Source organism: Metopolophium dirhodum, chromosome 1 (genome assembly GCF_019925205.1).
Source record: "Metopolophium dirhodum isolate CAU chromosome 1, ASM1992520v1, whole genome shotgun sequence".
Classification (NCBI taxonomy): domain Eukaryota; kingdom Metazoa; phylum Arthropoda; class Insecta; order Hemiptera; family Aphididae; genus Metopolophium; species Metopolophium dirhodum.
Window position 1 is genome coordinate 62964203 of NC_083560.1, and position 8323 is coordinate 62972525.

The following is an 8323-nucleotide window of genomic DNA, read 5'->3' on the forward strand; positions in this document are numbered from 1 at the left end:
AAATATTTATAAGCTTTTCGTAAAAATAGAATCATACTAGGTATTAGTTATGTTTATTTTCTTATTTAATAAAATCATTTTATTTATACAATTTAATTAAATTAATTAAAATTAGAAAAAGTTTTATTTATCTTGATATTTTCATGGTTTTTAAATGGTTTTAAGGTTTATTTGATTATATTTACATATTATGCTGTAAATATTTTAGGCTTATTAATTATTTTATTTATTGCATCACAAATAAAATTAAATCTTTTAAAGAAGAACGCTTCTTAAATTCATTGAATAACAACTTATACAACATTATAATATATACTTAGATACTTACATGTTATATTTCTAATTATGACGCCGCGCTGCGTTAGCGCCATGCAATAATTAAAGTTAATTTGAATGGGTTCCAAATATTTATTTCGTCGTAGGTAATGTTATTAAACTTTTGCGGTTATGTATAATTGTGTTTTGATGTTTCAAGGTAAACCTTAATAATAATATGATAAAAACCATTCGAAAAATACATTTTTTATACTATTTATTTCTCCGCGTGTAGATACAGAAAAAAAGTTTATAAAACTATCCCATGCCATACGCGACATCGGAATGCTCCAAACAGTGGTTAAAAAGTAAAAACAATAAACAAGTTTTTTTATCACGAATTTTATTTTATTTTTTTTAAATTTTATTATTCTCGTTCAACTATTAAACACAAATTACCCAACTCCCTGCAGCCGTTCTGTGCTGACAACACGTATTTATATAATTTTGTAGTTTTTACTTCAGGTTTTAACACCAGCCACATAATTCACCAACTATATATATTATTATACTACTCTACAGTCTAATATAATATATAGGTATATTGTTATAAATTGTCTAGGTATATACCTACTAGATACTATACTATATACCTATACTATATATCCTATACTAGGTAGGACAAGATCCACAGAAAATCACGTATATACGCTAGAGTAATATACCTATAATAGTGCCTATGATATTATGACGGGTGGAAATCACGAACGAGGGGAAGGACGTGCACTTTACATTATACGATAGGCCTTCGTCGTCCTTGGCTATCAATTTCGTTTCTATCGTCTATCCGTCAATGGTATATACCACGTATGGTATATCGCTATATTATAGAAATTAACGTATAATCCGTGTACCTATCTATATAATATTATTCGAAACGCGAACCGTGGTGATCTGTATCTATTGTTAACATCCGAGGCCGCTTCGGTAGACAAATAAATAAATAATAATAATAATAATAATAAAAAAATCACCTAGAAACCTACAGCAGGTTATTCGGTTCATTAGCATAATATTTCCGTGTACTTTTCCCACGAAAAACTCCATAAATCTCCAGTGTATACAATACATACATTCATTGTCTTCTGGTGTTTCAGAACCCATCATCGATGACCACGTAAGTATATTACATAAGTATAATACTATGAAGGTATACAAGTCGGAGGTCTTTGTGTAACGGTATACACAAATACTTCACAAATACCTTACGATCGCTTAACATTTTCGTTTTATCACTTGATATATGAGATAAGATGGTATAGATAAAATTTTTTTTTTTTATAAATTATTAAAGTATATACCTATAACTTATAAGTTTTAATTACAATATAATATGTACATTCTAGCCGTCCGTAAACTGTAAAGTCATCCCCGATATGTCTACATTGAAAACGTTCAAATATATATACAATCCGGGAATATTACTAATTATAATTAATTAATATTCATCGTTAAATAATTATATTATAGTATATTGTTACATATTGTACATATAGATACATATTATATTCATATATGACAATATATTTGTTTAGGAATAATTCGCAATAATACGATCGGATAAATCATTGACTTCACACGCGTGCAGGATGCAACACTTTCAACGTAGGTTGGGTTATATTATTTATATTTATACATATATATATATAGATACTCTAAATATAGGTGAATATATAGGTTGACTAACGTCAAATTATTATTCTCAGACCACATTAATGTCGACTAGTGGTAGAGTTAAAATAAGACGTAAATTCTTCGGCGGGTACCACGTGACGTTCTATATCATTTGTTCAAAACTATATTTTATCTATGTGCATTATTATATCTTCTTACATAGTAATGACATTAATAACTCATTCAATAGATATATAATGCACATCATAGGTACCTACATGATAACTAAATATTTAAAAAGTAATGTCAACACTATAGAAAAAAAAAATCTTTTTCCGTTTTAACCTACACTATGTATATTAGGTAATATGATCTTTATTTAAATACATACCTGACCGCCTCGCGCTTGTATGCATAACTTGAAAAGTCGGTACCCATTTCTCATTATAATATATAGTACGACTATTATACATTAATACGATACGTTTAATACATTAATAAGTATCTACAATTATGTAAACCTTACAAATGGATTTTGGAATTTAATGGTTTCAAAAACAGTTCTCAAATTTATTTTAATCATTATTTGCTACAGTTAAAATGTATTACTGAAACAAATTATTGTTTAAGAACATTTTTCATAAAATATAAATAAGTTGTTCAAACTAAGAAAATTATGGTTACTTTAACTCTATATAATATAATGTGTAACATAAACATGTTAATAATTATATTGTGTTGTTCGTAACTAGAAGAGGGGCAATTACTTCCCTGTAGTTATTTTATAACATATGAATAAATAGGTACCCGATTGTTTAACAAAAAATGGAATTAATTTTGTCAATAATTGCATAAAGATAGTCTACAGCGGTTTAACTTAGGTTGTGCTTAAAATTGAATAAAAACATACATACCTAGTATATAACTATATAAGATATTATTGCTCTATTATATTATTATTTCACAATATTCTAATAAAAAGAAATCGATGATGTATTGGCGTATTGCTGAATGGTAATGAAATCAATACGCCCAAAATCATTAACATGTATAGCCACTAAAATAATTATAATATTATCATATATATATATATATATATAGGTACATTATATTATTATTTCGTTCTAAATTAATTTTAACAGATGCTTTCAATTTTTCATGTGCACTAATTATAATACAATATACCTATAGACTGACAATAGGTACTCTTAATTTCTTTTTTTATCTAACTATTAAGTATAATAGATGAACGGAATAATAGGACCGCGGTGAATTTATTGATCACCAAATATAATATAATATGATGTTATGGAATAAACAGAGTTACAAATCTTTTCATTTTGGTGACAAATTCATCACGGTCCTACATCAAGTAGTTACGTGTATTATGTCGGTAATAAACGTATTTGCATATGAGGTAGACAATTAATAAACTGCAGTATTTATTATTTATATAAGCGCGTGTGTAAGATGAAGTACATTATGCCTGACGTTTTTATATTACAGCGGTGTACCTACACATAATTAATGCGTGCTTTAACAATAAGGTGCAAGACAAATAGGGATCATTATAATCATTATTCATTATCATTATAGACTGCCATATTACTGGCTACAAAAAAACCATAATATTGTGTACCTACAATGTGCGTATAGGACGTACCTATGGTTGTTAATTATTTGAATTGCGTGTATAAAATATCAATAAGCAAAATCGCGCCTCATCATTATTGTTGTTATTATTAGTAACTACTCAAGATGACGTATCTACGGCGTGTAATAATTATATGGGTATGAGTACCTATAAAAATAAACGAAACAAAGATTTTTTAAATCATGATACTTACATAATATAGTGGCACGGTCGATACAAGAAAATAATATAATAAATTATCGTTGTAATTATCACATGTTTTCTGTAGATAGGTACGTCACACAATAATAATTAACAAGCGATAATTATATTACCTATGTTATAAGTTATAACATAGGTAATATATTATAACTTATAACATTGTAGTCCCTAGTAAAAATGATGATTAATTTATAGGTAAATATCAACTTGTTGATACTATTTTATACACCTCTTATTTACTTCGTGTCACATAATATAACATAATATAAAGTCATTATTATCATATATGATATTCCGAACCATAACGTAAAATATTAGCTTAAGATTTTATATTGCGTATCACGCTTCAGTTATTAATTTATATTATACTGCCTGTAATGAATCATTTATAAAAGTACCTGTACTTAAGCATGCATTATAAGCTGATTAATTTATATAATGATTTGTGTGTTCTTATATTATATACATAGTTCAAGACGTTTAAGTAGCATACACATTATATCTACTGTATTATAATATGTAGGTGTAGTGCACTAGTGCACCATGTTCTACGTGTAGTAACATACAATTACTTGAGTAGTACGTAATATTGTAATAAATTATAATATGTAATATTATATAATAGATACGAATGGTGATTATAATTATTTACTTATATTTAAGCGTAATATTATATTGATAATAAGTACATATTTTTCATTTTCTGTATTAAAACATTTAAAACGCAGAAGGTATAGGTACGTCCGATACATGATTCATGCTAGACAAATACAACAGGTAATTATTCGTATACAATTGCATAATATATTAAGTATACGATTTGAACTTGGTTTCGTCGTTCCGAGAAATACAATAACGATAATGATAGTTTAAGTATTTACCGTTGGTTGTTACTTTTTAACACTTTTGGTTGTACTAAAAAAAGTCAACATTCTCGAACACGTTGTTGTTAACCATCACGCAACGATGTCCGTCAAAAATAAAACTACTTATAATACAATACACATAATATTATAGGTACTTTGTATATTATTATGCATTAAGTATATGACTAAATATTTTATATTTATATACAGTATATTATAATATATACGAAATACGTTTATTAATACGCAATCATGTATAATGATATAATAGGCATCTCTCAATACAACTACAACAGTATAAACAATGCTGTTCATAATTCGATAATTATGGTAAAAATAAAAATGGTGGTTGGCTTTTGTTCATATTACGTACATCTATATCATAATATAGTATATTAAATAATAGTTATAGGTACCTGCAAAAACGATCATTGTGTGTACAGTAAGAAGGACTTGCGTTAATTTCCCACCAATTATTATATAATATACAAAAGAGAATCGTGAAGTTCTAGCAGGGAATCTTTTTTAGGAAAGTGAGCCGACTGAAACCAATCGTAAAATTCTATGAACTCTTTAATAGAATTTATTATACTAAGTTAAGCTAAAAACCAGCAAGAGAGAAAAACGTCATCGGTTTTATTATGGAAGTGCGGAAAAATATGAATACCTATAATATATTATTATATACCTAGGTAATATTATAGATAAATATCATAATAACAAAACTATCGAACAATGCAATGATATAAAATAATATCCAATTGTATATTTCAATTATTTATATTTTATAAATTTTTATAATTTTTTAAATTTCACTACACATATAATATATAATATATAATATACATACACGCGTACAATACATATACGTTTATAAATACAATACATGTACTGCAGCGCCGTGGGACATTGCGCATATATATTATACTTCTATAAATATATATATAATACCTATATATTATATACTCAGTGGTACCTATGTATATATAATATTTATTGATGTTATAATTATATAACTGAAGAGTGTTGGGTACTCATATATCATATATTTAGCTGGCATACCCATCTGGCCACCTACCACTATATTATATAGGTAATAGGTACGCCTCATGAAGTCGCGTGCATTTTTTCAATGGCCTCGTCGACGTCGGTCACAGACATCATGCGCGTTATATTGCAGTCAAATATATTAATACTATATTATATTTTAAGAGGGTATAAAAAATACCAAAACGAAACGGTTATTGAAATGACGTTGGGGGTTTTATTTTCCACGGCGGCCGTCGCATATTATTATGTATATTATGACGGTATATAGGCACCCATAATATCATTATATAATAGACTTCACCACCGCACACGCATGTACCAGGTATATGGTATATATACGGTATCTATATATATCATAGTATAATATGGGTAGATGAGCACCGAAGTCTCTTCGCAGCCGTATTGTACGTATGGCTCGTAAAAAAAAAAAAAACCATCGTACCTACAACGACGACGATATTATTATATACGACCGTGCCGAGTGCGCGTGACGCGGTCCGTGCGAAAAGCTATTATTGAAGAATTAACTAATGGCGACCGCGGCGGGTCTCCGTCGCGATACTGTACGACAGCGTTGCGAATCAGTGGAGATGCGATAATGTATTATATTATGTATTTTATGTATGCACGTCTGATGTTTTTTTCGGACTCGCGGTAGGTACCTACGCATTAATATTGTGTTGGACGCATATTATGTCGTCGCTTAAAAACCATCGCGGCTATATAATATTATTATATTCTCGCCGATCTTATAGTTTTGTCAACTTCTCAGTCAACAGCACTGTTCCGTAGCGAGGGATTTTTAAAGTTGCTGCTGCAGGGCTTCAGAACGATTAAATTATTATTATTTGCGATTCTAAAACGTATAGATATACCTATTATATAATATATCTATATCTACCTACTGCGGATCTTTTTGAACAGTTATTATATCAACAAAAATTAATTTCATAAAAAAACCACGAGATTATACTATACTATAATATGAATATTATTCATGAAAAATGAATACGATTTGAATTAAATATATCCAGATAAGAAAATGCGTCATCTAAGCTAACCGCAGTGCATAAATGTCACAATAGTAATCTAGATATAAGAATGATAAGATAATAGATGAGTAATTTTATAAGTCTCAACGCTGTATATTATAATAACCAGAGCTTGCAAACGTTATAATAACGTTTTGATTGTAATGTTATATTTGACAAAAAATGATTGAAATTTGTAAACGCAATTATAACGGAAAGCGATAATCAAAAATAATTAAATTGTAAACGTAATTATAACGGAAAGCGATAATCAAAAATAATTAAATACCGCAAAACGAAACATAACGATAAAAAAAATATATTATATTATATCATTAAACAAAACATAACGAAAAACGTAATTTATAGAATATCATTGAACGAAAAGTAACGCAAAACGGAATAATTTAAAATCCATTCATTTAAAAGTTATTTTGGTTTTGTAGAAATATTTATTTCACGCATACAGAGATTAGAATTGATTATATTATATTCGTTATCCGGGCCATTACCTGCCCGCATTAGTTATTACTTATTATTAATAAATTCAATAGGTATTAACACTATTCTAAATAACGATAAACGCAAGACTTGTACAACGTTTTAATTCAAAATAACGATAAACGCAACAATTGTGTAACGTTTCAATTGTAAATAACATAAAACGGAATTTTTTTCAAATGCAAGCCCTGATAATAACACTGTTTTACGCATCTTAAAAACACGACTCTGTTCATATAGACAGGTACCTACAAAATAAATAAATTCAAATTTGTTAAGGTTGGTCATGATGGTTCTTAGGACGTATACGCTGCCAATATTTCAGTAAAAGATTATCGAAACGAAATGGTAGCCCCCAAGTATCTACTAATTACTCAATATAATATTTAATATTCATAAATTATGAGCAACTGGATTTGCCGAGCACTATAAAGCATGATGTGAGGTTTTAAAATACTATAAAATCGGTTGTCGTGTTCATTGTCCGCACGAAAACGTTGTATATTACAAAGGTATGTATACCTATATTTGATTATTATTATTTCGTTCAGGAAACTGTTTAATAATCGTTTTATTGCGTTGTCCATGATATTATGTGGGAATGATCCGTACATCATAATAATATCATTGACCATCGTTGTTATATTTTGATATCATAGAATATAGTGCATTCTAAACGTATTATAGTTATTATAGGTAGTACATAATATTATTTCCTACGCATCATTTCAACACAAAAACAATAAGTGATTGTGACTCGCGAGTTATTTAATATACAACCTAAGCACTCCCGGCATAATTTGAGGTCTACAATCTATATCATATTGTTATATATAGTTGTGCCTTTGCCGTGTGTCAGTGTCCGAACATTGTATAGGATAGCTAAAGGTACTATACATACAATATAATATTATCTTATACGATACCATTTTCTCGGTATTACGGTCGCGCCGCTGATTAACAATATTATCTAAAGGTTTTAATTTTTTTTTCTCCTTCTCGAATCAATTAACGTGATCGCGAAAAAACAAACGAATCCTAGGCGGCTGGACATAATAATATGCAAAACATAATATCATATTATATTATAT